Source organism: Curcuma longa, chromosome 1 (genome assembly GCF_044706935.1).
Source record: "Curcuma longa cultivar G26 ecotype Majalengka, Jawa Barat chromosome 1, ITB_CL_G26_1.1, whole genome shotgun sequence".
Taxonomy (NCBI): Eukaryota; Viridiplantae; Streptophyta; class Magnoliopsida; order Zingiberales; family Zingiberaceae; genus Curcuma; species Curcuma longa.
In genome coordinates, this window is record NC_133861.1 from 22,215,985 (window position 1) to 22,233,763 (window position 17,779).

The window sequence follows — 17,779 nt, forward strand, 5'->3', positions numbered from 1 at the left end:
ATCATTGTTGCTGTTCATCCTGACCCATGCGTTTTGCCGCCGCTGCCTTCCCCTCTCCCTCCCCGTGCGACTCTCGCCCAGACCCTCGCCATCAACCCCGTCGTCGCGCCACATCTCCCTTCCCCCGTGATAGCCTCGACCCTCACCATCAACCCCACCGCCGTCCGCCGCGTGGAGAAGACGCCCGACGACCCCGCCTGTGCGTCGCCGGTCCAGGCTTCTCGCCCGCGCGAGGGAGTTACCGAACCAAAGATCCTGTCGTTGCCGATTGCGTGAGATGCGATCCTGACTCAGCCAATCACACGACGCCATCCTTGGCTTGCTACCCAATCGCCACTCTCTACGACTGCGAGTCCGCCACCGCCGCCCCATTCTTTTGGCCCCATACCTTTCCACAGGACCATAGAAACCCTAATCACTGGTCGCTGCAAAATCATCACCAACACCCTCCACCGCCATACGACCACCGTCCTCCTTCCTCGATAGGTGACAACCGCCTCCCGTGGCAACTCCTCCTTCGGGCCCTGTTGACCTTCTCACCCTCGCCCGAGAGGGTAAGTTTAAGGAAGTTGTGGGCATCTGTCCTGACCCTCCTACCTTGGGGAGAATGATGTGGGAACAAAAGCAATTTTAGTCTTTTTTTACTATTTATCAAGTTAGGATTTTAGGAGTATTTTCATCTTTCACAGGGTTAGGGCTTGAGTTTATTTAAACTATTTATTTAATTATTTTTGGGATAATTTTTTATCAATAAGAATTTGTAGCTATGTAATTTCTTCCCAAACATCGAATTTGATTATATCTCTTGATATTCTTTGGTAGAATCAATAGGTTTTAGAAGGTTGCTTTCAATATTTGTGCATGGATCAACAGATTCAATAGTTATCTACGTCACATATGTAGTAACTTTTACTTAGGGACAACTCTCCATCACCAACAAGAGAATTATATGGACCGAGATTCAGTAAAATGATGGAAACATGAACTTGCCTTAGCTAGTCCTATCGTGAATACCCGATCAAGGCAAAAAGAATTAGTGAATGGTTAGCAATTTATCGTACAAAGGCTTGTTCAATCATAGATATACCGAACTCCAACATGACATAACTCCATGATGCATTTCAAAATGAAGAAGTGGAGGTACATTTAGTAGATTTCCAGATTCAATCAACATCTGTCTTACTTATAGATGCTAATATACCTTACAGGAGATAGATGATGGAAGCATGTCTAACAGTGAGGAGCTTGTTAAACTAATTGAGTCTAGCAGGAGGATCCTCAAAATGTAACGATTTAAATATTAGCATTATTGTAAATTAATTCAGAATAAGTTAAAATTATTTATTTTGTTACATGTATATCTCACTAATAATTTGAATATTATTTTAAATGCATATATATTATAATGTTATTGTGTAGATATAAATATATTAGACCAGGCAACAACATCTAATGGCCAGACTGTCTTGCGGGTTGTTGGGGGTTGATAAGTATTGGTGTTATTAGTAATTTTTAATTCATATATTTTTTAATATATATTAAATATTTATATATTTTATAATATAGTTTTACTATAGATGACCATCGAGTTACGACCTATATATCTAGTAAATTTAGAAAGAATGTGTGTCTTTCTGGTACTACATGGAGGCATGTAGACGAAGGCTGTTACGTCCCGAGAGACGATCGTCTGAAAAATTTCGATAGCATCTCCCCTGTAACAATCCAACTGTCCTAAATACATAAAATCGCAGGGCCTACATGACCACTCAACAATACATTACATGTGTTTATACCACTAAACAACTTGAACAAAAGCTCACACGACCATAACTACTCCATCACATACACGTAACATAATATACTACCACAACCGCATCACCACAACTACAACACATATAGACCATAAAACATCGCAACAAAACAACGATAAACTCTACGAAAACATAAACGACACAACAGACTCATAACAATATCCATGTCCATACATACGAAACATAAACGTAAGATCCAAATTTGTACAATGTGAATGTAAGAGTCAAAACCACTATCCAATGCAATCCGATAACACATATGAAATAAGGGCAAATACACCTGCTGTGAGATGAGGGGGCAGACTAGCAAAACTCCATGCTCCAAGCAACGCCCTTACCTGCTACCTGGGGAGAAAACAAGAGACCCCCTAGGTTTTGGATAGTGAGTATACAATACTCAGTGGGTATAATCAACAAAGTGTACAACAAAGCAATATATATATAATAGAACAGTAGGATAGCATACAAAATCAATAAACTATGTATAATAGCTAGTATCATGTCATACGATCATAGTCATATATCAGCAAGTGTAATAACTACAATCATGTAACAACAAGTGCAATGATCATGAATGCAGAAGACAACTACCAACGATGTATGCATATATGCAATGCATGATCACTGTCTGCACTCGCCACCCACAAACACTCATCCAGTGCAGTGAACTGAGGCGCACGACAGGAAAACCGCACTCGCTTCAACAACAAACCACTACTAATGAGTGGGGAGCGGGCGGTGTTGGCGATCTGGATCTCCGTTCTGCGATCCGGATTCTATCCGCTCCGAAGAGCATAGAACCCCACAGAACAAAAATTTATCCCGCCTTGGATCAATTGACAAAGTCTATAAAGAAGACTAGATCAATTGATCCTTCAGGATCGCCGATTCCTAAATTATTATCTACGGTTTATTTAAATTAATTCTAGTAAAATTAAAACTGCGAAAAATAAAAAAATTTACCAGAACCTTGAAGATCGACCTCGCTGCCTTCCGCTGTATTCCTTTCTTCTTCCTGGACGTTGGGTGGACAACGATCCTCCAGGAACAAAGGAACTGCAACCTCCGGATGAAGAACCTTTGGATCTCCTTTCTTCTTCTCGCTGCAACTTCGCCTTGTCTTGTCTCCTTGCTTGGATCCGGCCACCCTCTTGGATAGAAGAGGTTCGGCCACCTCAAGAGAGAGAAGAAGAAGGGGCGGTGGGAAGAAGAAAAAAAAAAGAAGAAGAAGAAGAAGAAGGGGGGGGCGGCGGCTAGGTTTAGAGGAGGGAAGGGTTTCGGCCACCTCTCTCTCTCTCTTCTTGTTATCTCTTGTTGCCGCCCCCCCCTCAAGCCCTCTTTTATAGCCTCATGCCCAAGACCAAGCACCCTTTTCTTAACCATTAAGAAATAATTTTAATTTGAATTAATTCCATGAATTATTTCCAAATTATAAAAACTTCTTAAATCTAGGCCCTTAGATTAGCTTGCTTGGTTTCTAGCCGTTAGATCTTTATGGAAATAACAAAAATAATTATTTCCAACTTTATCTATTATGGCCGGCCATATATTGAATTATTTCCATGAATTAATTAATTATATTAAAAGAAAATAAAACTTAACCGAAGAGATCTCATCCATCGGATGCAACTTAATCTCATCTAACGGTTACGATATAATCTCTTTTAATATAACTTGATCTCTTCGATCCAATGGCCATGATGGACTCTCTTGGGCGTGTGGTTCAATGAACCATCTCTGGTTCACCTCGTGAACCGGTTCTTCCTTCCAAAGAGAATTAAAACCGAACCGGATAGATCTCGTCCATCGGAGACGACTTAATCTCATCCAACGGTTCTAATCTATTCTCTTCTATTCCTCTTTATTTATTTCGATCCAATGGATGCAACTTGATCTAATCCCACGGATACAAGTTGATCTCATCCATTAACTCATCCTACGGTCGAGAACTAATCTCATCCAACGGTCGAGATTAAATCTCATCCGACGGCTGAGAACTAATCTCATCCGATTGATTGCATCCTTTTGAAGATGTCTTTAGGCTACAGCGGGGACCTCGAGGAGGTATTGGATCTGGCCTTCTGATGGGTTTCGGATCCCGTATTCAACCCCGAATACACACCTACATCCATCAACAACGATCCATTCCACTAGAGGATCATTGTTGCACTACCAATCCAATCCCCAAATTACATTTTGGGTTCCTTCTTATTATTTTATGCATTGCTCCCCGTGTTTAAGATATCGTATGTCCGTCAATTATCTGAGTTCACTGACAACTCAATAATCGACATCTAAGACCTTGAATAGTACCACTCAACCTTATTGTCAGCCGGACCAAAGTCCACTTGCAAGATTTGACTTGACAATCCTTATGAGCTCTCCAAGGGGACATCATCAGCCCTACTGGGACACGGATTCCTTCTATAATTAATGGCACACCGTATAGATAGTAACATCACCCAACTTACCGGGAATAATTGATCTGACGGAAAGATCTCACCCTTTGGTAAATCAAAGCAATAATTACTACCTATAGATGCCCATTTATTACATCGGGATTAAGAGTGCATAATCTATAATAACAGAGGTCTTGTTCAATTTGTGAGTCAGAGTAAATTGAACAACCTCAATGGTCCTACTCAATACACACAAAGTGCACTAGTGTAATTCTACAGTCAAGACAGACAGTCACCGAATTACACTACAACCGTTCCCGATGGGTTGTCCAACGCCATCTTGGTTGTGAGCCTTAGTTTATAATTCACAAGGGACTGATAATCATGGTCTTCTGTGTCTCACAGACACCAAGTTATCTACAATGTGAATTAAGAGGACTTTATTGCAAAATTACCTATTGCAATCATTTGACCAAAACATGATTTCTTATTTCATAAATGTTTATACAAAAGACAAGTCTTTTCAGTATACTTCCTAACAATCTCCCACTTATACTTAAAAGACTATGCTGTCTTTTTCTGTCATCCACTAAAAGGCTACGCTGTATCTTCTTCTGCCATACATCTGATTCCCATCCCCTCAACATGCCGATCACAAGCTTTCGCCTGAAGGGCCTTGGTGAAAGGATCTCTGCCAGGTAATCTACCGATGCAATCTTGGCGACAACGTTTTCTCCTCTACCTACGATTTCTCGTACAGGGTGGTACTTGCGCTCTATGTGTTTACTTGCTTTGTGGGCTCATGGTTCCTTCGAGTTTGCTACTGCACCTCTGTTATCACAATAAATTGTGATAGCTTCGTGCAAACCAGGAATCATCCTTTGAGTCCATCCAGAAGTTTCTGGGTCATACAGCCTCTTCGGCTGCCTTAGAAGCTGTTCAGCTTCCATACTTTGACCCAACTTCCCTAAAGTAATCACAAAACCCTTAGGTAGATTTACTACTGTCCCTATCTGATTGGAAGTCTGAATCTGTGTAACCCACAGAGACTAACTTGGCTGACTGGTAACCTAGCATATAATCCTTAGTCCTTCTCAGGTCCTACAAAATATGCTTTACCGCAGTCCAATGTCCCTGTCCTGGATTACTTTGATATCTGCTGACCATGCCCACGGCAAAGCAGATATCTGGTCTCGTGCATGGCATACATGAGGCTTCCCACGGCAGAGGCGTAGGGAACTGCCTTCATCTCATCTATCTCCTTTGATGTTTTTAGAACACATCTCCTTAGATAGATAAACTCCCTTTCTGAAAGGTAACAAACCTTTCTTAGAGTTTTGCATGCTGAACCGAGCCAATATAGTGTCTATGTATGAAGCTTGGGATAAGCACAACATCCTTTTCTTGCGATCCCTTATAACTTTGATCCCAAGGATGTGACCTGCTTTTCCTAAGTCCTTCATATCAACTATACCCTTACGTCTGATAATACCTTTACACTGTTGCCAATGAGCAGGATATCATCTACGTATAGTACTAAGAATACCACTACGTTTCCGTCACATTTCTTGTATACGCTAGACTCATCCGGACTTTGAATAAATCCATATGACTGGATTTCTTCATCAAGGCGGATGTTCCAAGACCTTGAAGCTTGCTTCAGTCCATTAATGGACCTTTCAAGCTTACACACTAGATGCTCTTTGCCTTTTTCAATGAAACCTTCTGGTTGCTTCATATGGATGTTTTCCTCAAGACTTCCATTAAGGAAATCCGTCTTGACATCCATTTGCCGTACCTCATAATCCATATGAGCGGCAATAGCTAAAGGAATCCGGATTAGACTTACTGCCCGGCTACCGGCGAAAAGGTTTCCTCAAAATTGATTACCCTTTCGCAACAAGCCTCGCTTTCTGTCTTATCCTCCTTTTCTTTTGTAGATCCACTTACACCCGATAGCTTTTACACCATCTTGTGGTTCTACATGCTCCCAGACTTGGTTAGAGTACATAGACTCTATCTCAGATTTCATTGTCCTATGCAAAGAATCTGCATCTTTGTCTTGAAGTGCTTCGTCGTAGATCAAGGGATCGGGTTCATGTTCACCTGGGACCAAATCCAAAGACTCTCCCAAGAACATGTATCTGTCAGGTTGCCTGACAACCCTCCCACTGCGATGAGGCACCGTCTATAACTGCGTATCACTTGTGACACGCGGTGCAGTTACTTGTGGTATTTCCTCTTGTACTTTTGGTATTGACACTGGACTTTCTCCCCTAAGTTCTTCTAGAACAATCTTGCTTATGGGCTGGTGGTTTAATATAATCCTCTTCCAAGAATCGGGCATTCGTTCTAACGATGACCTTCTGATCCTTAGGATTATAAAACTAACCACCCTTCGATCCTTATGTTGCATCGTGAGAAATATTGGGTTGAGAGTATTCAGATTACCTATCAATGTACCATAACAGATATTGACCTCATTCTTATTGAAAAATAACTTTATTTATCAAATAAGACTGAATATCTGTCTTTAAATAATTTAGAAACCGAAATTGAATTCTTTCTAAAATTAGGTACATAAAGACAATCTCTAAAAACTAAAGTTTTATCACTCTCAAACTTTCAAATAAACTTCTCCCACTGCAACAGCTGCCACTTTGTAGCGGTGGTTTATTACGTAATCCTCTTCCAAGAATCGGGCATTCGTACTAACGATGACCTTCTGATCCTTAGGATTATAAAACAAACCACCCTTCGTTGCATCGTGGGAGTTAATGTATATAGATTATCTACCAACGTACCAGAACAGATAATGCTACTATTTTTCTTGATAATAACATTATTATCAAAATAGACTGAATATCCGTCCTTATACAGTTTAGAAACCGAAATCAAATTCTTTCTAAACCCGGGTACATAAAGATAATCTCTTAATACTAAAGTTCTATTTCTACCAAAAGGTAAATAGACGTCTCCCACTGCAACAGCCGCTACTTTCGTAGCATTGCCCATATAGACGGTGATCTCTCCTTCAAGTAGCCGTCGGGTTTCCTGGAACCCCTGCAAATTATTGCAGACATGATCAGTGGCTCCCGTATCTACACACCAGGTTCTGGTAGATAGCACCGCTAAACATGTTTCAACTACTAAGGAGGAAGATGCACTCCTATTGTTCTTCTTTCTAAGGGGATAGTCTTCTTTCCAATGTCTTAACTGCTTGGTCACCTGCCTGGTAGCCTGACTTTGATGTCCGAAGAGTTTCTCGAGATTGAGCATTATGTCATAAGCAGTCGTCATGGCCTGATGCTGATGTTGCAGTTCTTTTGACATGGTCGCCAAAATATAACACTGCACCATCTCATCTGCCTTAACCCATTTCCTATGTCTCTCTATCTCATCTTCGTGAGCATCCCTTTCAGGTGCACTAGGACAGACCTTAAAAAGTACGCACTTGTACTCTTCTGCAGTCAACACTATGTCCAGATTTCTTTTCCAATCTATGTAGTTGGGACTAGTAAATTTTGTTTTCTTTTAGTATGACAGCTAGTGGGTTGAAGGCCATTTTCTTGAAAAATCATGAAAATAACCATTGGTCAAATATTCGAATTTAAAATTATATTGATTCCTCAAAACAATATAATTAAATTCACCAACACCTCAAGCACCGAAGAATTAGCATGCCACGTTAGTGTGGACGTATACTAACTCAAACATTCGCAAAAGGAGGTTTTACCCATTAATTTTATTATCTGGTCAACCTATCTTTATGACCAATAAAATTAATAGTTGGTCCTACTTTGGTCATGCACATTCAATAGCAAGCCACGTTAGTGTGGACGTTTACTATTGACTGCATTCTAAGTGTACACCATTACTTGGTACTAAGTCCACTACTTAGGGTTACGTATGCCACGTTAGTGTGGACGTATACGCGAGCTAAGTAGCTTCCTATAACCATCCCTTAGGAAGTTTGTCTGGTGATCCGCATACAGACCCATCCGTTGGGGAGGAAGGTCTAAGCCAGCACGCAAGTCTGTATGCATCACCTACAAACCAGTAATGGAGACCGCGGGATTCGAAGAATCCCTCTCCCACTTAGTTTTTACTTTGAGGATTTTAAATTATGATCACATTAATAATTAATTCAATAAATTGATTTCCAGGCGAACCTTAGACAAAATCAATTATTGAATTCCTTATTTATGCTTTCATAATTAATTTCTAATTTCCTATCTAATCATGCTTGTATAAAAAACTAATTCCTAATTGATCTCCAGGTTATGGCGAGGCAAAGGCCTTCTTGGATATGGGAGCAACCACCCCTTCCTAGACAAGATCAATTTCGGAGTTCGTTAATTATACGCGCATAATTTTCCTTAATTGTCCTTAAGGGATAGGAAATTAACCTATGTGTATTTTATGTTTAATTATTTAAACACAACCACACACATACACAGCAAAAAAATAAAACAGGAAATAAATATGGAAATAAAAAAATAAACTATTTCCAACTATTATGGCCTTTTATTTTTCTTTTTGCTGCAACTCGGCTTTTGACCGTCTCGCTTCCTCTTCCGCTGCGCCTTTGTGGCCTCAAAGATCCGCGCCTTGCTAGGAACCCGGTCGATGCATGTAAATAAAATTTTACAAAATTTTCCTATACTCCTTTGAAGGAGTTTACATAAGATCTAATTTTGCAAAAAATTAAACTAATACGGTCAACCCCCGTATTTAAATCCTATACATGCACAACACACACAATACAATCACATATATTTTGGCCACAATAGTTGGAAAATTTATCCTGCAACACCGAGTTAATCTATTGCAATTTTCTAACTATTAATTATATGATATAAGCATGCAAAACTAAACCGAAATAATTTATTTCCGGAATCGGAGAACCTCGCTCTGATACCATTTGTTGGCGATCTGGATCTCCGTTCTGCGATCCGGATTCTATCCGCTCCGAAGAGCATAGAACCCCACAGAACAAAAAAAATTTATCCCGCCTTGGATCAATTGACAAAGTCTATAAGGAAGACTAGATCAATTGATCCTTCAGGATCGCCGATTCCTAAATTATTATCTACGGTTTTAAATTAATTCTAGTAAAATAAAAACTGCGGAAAAATAAATAAAATTTACCAGAACCTTTTGATCGACCTCGCTGCCTTCCGCTGTATTCCTTTCTTCTTCCTGGACGTTGGGTGGACAACGATCCTCCAGGAACAAAGGAACTGCAACCTCCGGATGAAGCTTTGGATCTCCTTTCTTCTTCTTCGCTGCAACTTCGCCTTCTCTTGTCTTCTTGCTAGGATCCGGCCACCACACCTTGGATAGAAGAGGTTCGGCCACCTCAAAGAGAAGAAGGAAGAAGGGGCGGTGGAAGAAGAAAAAAAAAAAGAGGAAGAAGAAGAAGAAGAGGGGGGGGCGGCGGCTAGGGCTAGGGAGAGGGTTTCGGAAAGGGTTCGGCCACCTCTCTTCTCTCTCTTCTTTTAATTCTCTTGTTGCCCCCCCCTTCAAGCCCTCTTTTATAGCCTCATGCCCAAGACCAAGCACCCTTTTCTTAACCATTAAGAAATAATTTTAATTTGAATTAATTCCATGAATTATTTCCAAATTATAAAAACTTCTTAAATCTAGGCCCTTAGATTAGCTTGCTTGGTTTCTAGCCGTTAGATCTTTATGGAAATAACAAAAATAATTATTTCCAACTTTATCTAATTATGGCCGGCCATATAATGAATTATTTCCATGAATTAATTTATATTAAAAAGAAAATAAACTTAAACCGAAGAGATCTCATCCATCGGATGCAACTTAATCTCATCTAACGGTTACGATATAATCTCTTTTAATATAACTTGATCTCTTCGATCCAATGGCCATGATGACTTCTCTTGGGCGTGTGGTTCAATGAACCATCTCTGGTTCACCTCGTGAACCGGTTCTTCCTTCCAAAGAGAATTAAAACCGAACCGGATAGATCTCGTCCATCGGAGACGACTTAATCTCATCCAACGGTTCTAATCTATTCTCTTCTATTCCTCTTTATTTATTTCGATCCAATGGATGCAACTTGATCTAATCCCACGGATACAAGTTGATCTCATCCATTAACTCATCCTACGGTCGAGAACTAATCTCATCCAACGGTCGAGATTAAATCTCATCCGACGGCTGAGAACTAATCTCATCCGTTTGATTGCATCCTTTTGAAGATGTCTTTAGGCTACAGCGGGGACCTCGAGGAGGTATTGGATCTGGCCTTCTGATGGGTTTCGGATCCCGTATTCAACCCCGAATACACACCTACATCCATCAACAACGATCCATTCCACTAGAGGATCATTGTTGCACTACCAATCCAATCCCCAAATTACATTTTGGGTTCCTTCTTATTATTTTATGCATTGCTCCCCGTGTTTAAGATATCGTATGTCCGTCAATTATCTGAGTTCACTGACAACTCAATAATCGACATCTAAGACCTTGAATAGTACCACTCAACCTTATTGTCAGCCGGACCAAAGTCCACTTGCAAGATTTGACTTGACAATCCTTATGAGCTCTCCAAGGGGACATCATCAGCCCTACTGGGACACGGATTCCTTCTATAATTAATGGCACACCGTATAGATAGTAACATCACCCAACTTACCGGGAATAATTGATCTGACGGAAAGATCTCACCCTTTGGTAAATCAAAGCAATAATTACTACCTATAGATGCCCATTTATTACATCGGGATTAAGAGTGCATAATCTATAATAACAGAGGTCTTGTTCAATTTGTGAGTCAGAGTAAATTGAACAACCTCAATGGTCCTACTCAATACACACAAAGTGCACTAGTGTAATTCTACAGTCAAGACAGACAGTCACCGAATTACACTACAACCGTTCCCGATGGGTTGTCCAAAGCCATCTTGGTTGTGAGCCTTAGTTTATAATTCACAAGGGACTGATAATCATGGTCTTCTGTGTCTCACAGACACCAAGTTATCTACAATGTGAATTAAGAGGACTTTATTGCAAAATTACCTATTGCAATCATTTGACCAAAACATGATTTCTTATTTCATAAATGTTTATACAAAAGACAAGTCTTTTCAGTATACTTCCTAACACTTACGGATCACGTGAAACAAATCTTTATCGCCTCCGATTTCTGTCCTCGTCCAATTGCCGCATCCTTCCATCTCCTCTCCCTTCTTCTACTTCTCTCCTCCGGTGCGGCAGGAACAGAATGAAATAGAGAACAATGCCCTTGCTTCGCTCTCGGCCTAGGGTTAGGCCGTCTTGCTTCTCTGGCACGACGGACGGCGACGCAAGGTGCCGATCGCACAAAGAACCCACGTGGTGCGACCATCGTTGCTCGGAGACGGCACGCAACTGGAGCTCTGATCATCCCTTCCGCCTCCACCCCGGTCACTGTTGCGCTTGATGCACCGGTGACTTCGCGCGACATGGAGAAACATAGGAAGACGCCGCTGACGGGGAGGAAGAATACCGTTTGGCAACAAAGAGAGGCAGCACTCCGATCGGCCAGGCTCGGGATCATGTCTCACGCGTTTGTCCACGTCGGCTCTCCGATCTGGCGACGCCCTCGTGCGGACAGAGGCGTGTACGATGACCGTCGTGCTAGGGCTTGCATCCCCTCCTCGCGGTCGGCTCTCCCTTAATTGCTGATCGATTTAAGGGTTCTCGCGCGCAAGAAGAAATCGCGAGAGGAGGGCGGCAACTCGCGAGTTCGGGAGGAGATGTACTGGAAAAGAAATCGTACAGATCGTGGGGTTTGAGGAGTTCCTAACGGTTTCGAGTTTAACCCAAACCCGGTCCACTACCCATTACTGGCATATCTTACAAAGGCATGTGAGATTTTTACTACCAAGAGTTTTTGGTAAGTTATTTTTATTATCAGGATTTATATTTATTTATACTAATTTATAATCTTTTTTATAGAAAAAATATATCTGAGAGCGAGGGCATGAGAAGGTATTAAAGAAATATGGAATAATACCTATGTCAAACTAAACAAGGATCTACTATATAAATACAAAAGAATAGGTGTAAGATCATCTTTTATTCTAGTTGATATTTGGAATATATGACAAGTCATCTGGGCTGCAAAAAGATGACAGTCAAATTCAGTGACAGCTTGAGCCAACAGAAACACCGAGCTGGCTGGCCCTAGCACTGAATCCACAAAGCATACAACTAGATCCCGTTCTATCGTCGAGTATGTCATAGACTTGGTGAATTTATAATTAATATATTTATATTAGAATTATTTAATTATTAATAATTTTATTTTGATTTAATTACATTATTTAATATTCAGGAGCATGAGCTATAGCGACCTCCTACTTGTTAAGAGATTTTTACCAAGACACACAAGTCTAAAAATGACACATTTGTTGATCCTCAATCACAGGCATTAAACGTAAGAATTTAAAATTTAAACTTATTTAACTGTTAACAATGATTAGCTTTTCTAATTTTATATCTTATATGAATTTATTTTTAAATAGGATGAAATGACTACTAGAGTTGCACAGGCGTCTGAGCTTGATAGAGAGGGAGGTGAGATGTAGACTCTCTCCACCGACCAGGTAAATGAGATCTATTATGATGTGGTCAGTGGAAGGAAAAAAGAGCCCCACCCTCTACAGTTTTGGGTCCCAAGCGAGAGTCATTTATAATCGTGTGATGACCCCTAGGGCCAGGGGTTATCCCAGCAGATCATCTACTAGGGTAGAAGCCCTAGAGCAAGAAAATCAAGCATTGAAGAATCGACTCTCCACATTAAAGAAGGCATTTCAAGAGTCTTGCAAGCCCAGTTGTGATATGAGGAAATTAAGCGGGAAATACAGGAATTCATGGTTCACATGAGTCAAACGCTGCAGCTGCATGGCTTTTACTCTTCAGGAGACTCAGGACCCTCACGACCATCAGGACTCTAATCAATAGCTGCATGAGAGGTATGTTAGCATTTTTAACTTTTCTTTTTATTTTTGTTAATTATCACTCGTGATTATGCAAATTAAATTTATTCATTTTCATAATAGATACATATCCTTGTTTTATTAATAACCTATCTTATTATATTTTTTTACAAGATTCGTACTGCTAGTTAGATATTTTAGATATGTCATAAGTTCTGATTGTTTTGAGACATTTGATATGTTATGATTGTATTTAGATATTTGATATTCCCTTGATACTGATTATATTGAGATATTTGATATTTGTGATTGTATCATGATTTGATTAGTTTAACTTGAGATATTTAAGATATTGAGTGGATTCATTTGTTATATTTGATATGTTGTGATTGTATTGTGATTGTCATTAGTTTAACTTGTTGGATTGGCTAATTTGTTGTATCGTGATTAGTTAAGTTGTTGTATCATGATTCGATTGGTTTAACTTGTATCGTGATTGAATTGGTATAACTTGTATCATGATTAGATTGGTTTAAGATGTTAAATTTGTTAAGTTGTTCGACTGGTTAACTTGTTGTATCGTGATTGGTTAAGTTGGTGTATCGTAACTGGATTGGTTTAACTTTTATTGTTATTGGATTGATTTAACTTGTATCGTGATTGGATTTGTTTAAGATACTGAATTTGTTAAATTGTTGGATTGGTTAACTTATTGTATCTGGTAGTTAATACATTGTAGGTTTGTGATTGTATTATTGTTTATTGAAGTGTAATTGTATTGTTGTGGAGTGAATGTAAATTGTATTGTTGTTAATTGTATCATGATTGGTCGTGAAGTGTATGTATTGTCAAAACTATTGTTTGTGATGGTTTATAGTTATAGTTGATAATGTAAATAAGGAATATATGAAAATAGATAGATGTTGTGAAAATATACAGATATTAGCGATGTAATTGTTAATATTTATCGCTAATTAGCGACGAAAATTCAATTCCGTCGCTAACTTTAGCAACGGAATTAAACATCCATCGCTAGATCAGGATGGAACAGTGCATTTCGTTTACGGTCTTAGTGACATAATTAAATTTTTATCGCTAATTAGCGATGAATATTAAATATTAATCGCTAAATTTAGTGACAAAAATTTAATTCCGTCGCTAATAATAACGATGACTATTTAATATTTCATGGTTAAATTCAGTGACGGATATTAAATATCCGTCACTACTTAGCGATGAAAATTTAATTCCGTCGCTAAATGACATCAGCGATCAAATTTTTAGAGACAAGAAAAAATTCCATCGCTAATTAGTTGCTTACAATGTTTAGTGCCCGATTAGCGATGGAAAATTCCATCGCTAATGTTGAATATTTTTGTAATGATTGATGAACACACACATAGATTGGTAATTTTTATAAACACTAATTTATTAATTTATTTTAAACTATTATATTATTTCTAAAAGTGTTTTTTAAGCCAAAGAAATGGAGAAGAAGTCATTATTTATAGACCCTTTCACCTGCACATTTTAAAAGAAAGACAAGTCTTGGACAGAGGATAGAGCTAAAGTAATTAAAGTTTGGGTTAATCTTGGATCTTAATTTCTAACTTAGATTCTAATAGTTATGTACTTGCTCTCTCTTTATATTATATGTGTTTCTATTATATATAATCAATATTATATGCGTTTCTAAATATTATTATTGTAAATTTATTTTAATTTTTTTATGATAATATAGGAGAAATATGATGAGTTAGAGCTAATATAGAGAAGTTTAGGTGCTAGTAATGATAATGATGGATCTGAGCCCTTTGTTGGGGAATAATCTGAGTATATGGCTAGAGACGAGTGGGAGATCCAAAGCGGGAAAGATATTAGGAATGAGTTCTTTAAGCAGAACTCATAGAGTTACTAGTACATCTTTTTCTTCACCACCAGCCACCACCACCAGTAGTAAGGGCATAAATAGAAAACTTGATTGAAGAGGTTAGCAATTTGAAGGGGATAATATTACAAAAGGATTCAAGAAATGAGAGAATTATGCCAATAACAGGACTTCATAATGCGACATCTTCAGTTAGGCTCCGCTACAAATCAGATTCTTCCTGATTCTGGATAATGACGACGACGACAATGATGATGATGATGGTAGTGGTGGTAATGATTCTTCATGATCCTAGTTGTGTATAAATGTTATTTTTCTTAGAATTAGTGTTTTTGAACATTTGTTATTTAATTGAGTTTGTGAACCCTTCATTTTTGTATTATTGATTAGTATTGTTAATTTGTTCGAACATGGTTGGTGAGATCAAAGAAGGCTAGTGAAATTTAAAAATCCATGTCGAAAAAAATAAGTCTTTAAATATTAAGTTTTGTGTTAATTTATATGATATTTTTTCTTGTACAAAATGATACTTTTTATTTGTTTATTTTCTGATGTAGGAAAAGAAGAAGAAGTATGGAAGGAGAAGAAAGTATTTGCCGAGGACGATGATGATATTTTTTGTATCTTGCTGTCATTTTGAGACTGTTTGGTATGAGATATTTTTATTTGGATATGCATGATGACTTCTTAGATTGGAATATTGGATATGATGACTTATTTCATATTATTTAAGTTTGACATGTTAGATTAGAATGTATTATTTTGTATGGAATGTGTCTTGTATTTTTGTTTGGAAAGTTTGTTTGTTTTGACTTGTACGACGAATATGATTTGTTTGGATTGTTGAAATGTGTTGGAATGTTGTTGGAATGTTCTATCCAGGTGTGTTGGATTGAGTTTATCGTGTCTATTATAAATAGGATATTTGTAAACATAATCAAATGCAAGAATGGGGAGGTTCTAGGAAAAAATATTCCTTTTTACGATGAATTTTATAACGAATTTTTTTCATCACAAATTTATCCAAAATACACTGTCTATCGCAACTCTACGATGAAAATCTATTTTCATTACCAATCTACGACAAAAATCTATTTCATCACCAAATCGATGATAAAAAATTTATTCATCACAAATCAACGACGAACATCATTTTCCGTCATAAATTTGTGGCAAAACTCAATTTTCATTGCAGATTCGCATATTAGTGAATTTTGCGATGAAATATATTTTTGTCATAAATTTGCAATGACTTTGTGATGAAATAATAATTTGTCATAAAATTGACAACAAATTTATATTATTTCATAACAGAATTTTACAAGCGTTGTTAATAAGGAACCAATGAACAAAATTCAAACGAGCCACTCGAAAAAATTTTAGCTAAATTAAATTAAGTAGGATAGAAAAATTATTAATCTTTAGAGCTATTATTGGCCATGCAAATTGGAGTTGACAAGGATCAGAGGCCCATACACACGAGGGGAAGCCAAAGCAAGGAGAGCAATAGTAAAGAGGATTTGACTGTCATCTTGTTAAGGAGAGCAAAGAGATTAATTAAGTTGAAAAATAATAAAAGAGTAGAAACGGTTGTGATCAAGTTGTTTGCTGAAATGATATATATATATATATATATATATATATATACAGGATTGATATCCTGCGCGATGAGTTTACGCGACTCCGTGCGCGATAGCCGACGTGGCGAGGAGTTTCACTATTCATCCTCCACCGTGGTCGAAACGAAATCCCGAAATAAAATCCCGCCTCTCCCAAAATCGCGCGGCCGATTCTCAATTTGAGCTTCCGCTGTGGTTGAAAAGGAAGCAGAGAAGGATGCGACTGCAGCGGAGGTGAAGAACGAGAAGGGTGGTCCGGTTGTGGAGAAGGTCTCGTCCTTCATGGAGGAGAGCAACTTCTTGTCGGATCTCAAGGAATCCGAGAGGAAGGCGCTGGTGGAGCTCAGAGCCGCCGTCGAGGAGGTCATCCTCAAGAACAAGTTATTTAGAGACGAGTCAGAGCCGTCGGAGGGGAAGGAGAAGGTCCATGGAGAAGGGCAAAAACTGGAACTTGACAAATCTGCTGAGGCGAAGCACACCGACGAAGAAAAACCTGACCTCTCTACCCAAAACCCTAAATCCTATTCGCTCCTCTCGCGTCGCTGCAATTCTTGCAGGGAATCTTAACTCAAGTTTGCTAACTTACGTCTACAATTCTTGCAGGGAATCTCTTGCCTAACAATAATCTCAAGATGGAGATATAATTGTCGATCTGAACTAGTGGAGTCTGAATATCTCCCGGCAGGCCTTATGTTGAGAAGACAACAGAAGAGAAGCTTAATTATTGAGTACATTGGAAATGTATTTCATTTGCTTATGTGTATGAATCATATTGATCGAATATTTACCTTTTTCATATTTTACTTTAATACAATCTCTCCTTTATTTTCTCAATCTTTTCTGCAAGCAATGGATCTGCGAGTTAATAACGATATATATAAAATTACCATCAAAATTTAATTAGGATATTAGAAATTCTTGTCAAAATTTGAATTTATTTTCATCTAGTTCTTCAGTGTTTTTATAGCTATTTTTTTGAAACAACAAACAAGGGATCTGGAGAAAGAAAATGCACGTATCTTGTAAACATGAAGATGAAAAAGAAAATAACTACAGGGTTCTTCTGCATGCCTAAATTGATGGGAAGTGAAACACCAATGAGTTC

At 38.5% G+C, this 17,779-nt stretch overlaps 1 pseudogene; it reads left to right on the top strand.

The window, feature by feature from the left end:
- The first annotated feature begins 26 nt into the window (after positions 1–26).
- The window catches only part of LOC141826223 (protein NETWORKED 2A-like), a 22,190-nt pseudogene continuing 4,437 nt past the window's right edge, over positions 27–17,779 (top strand).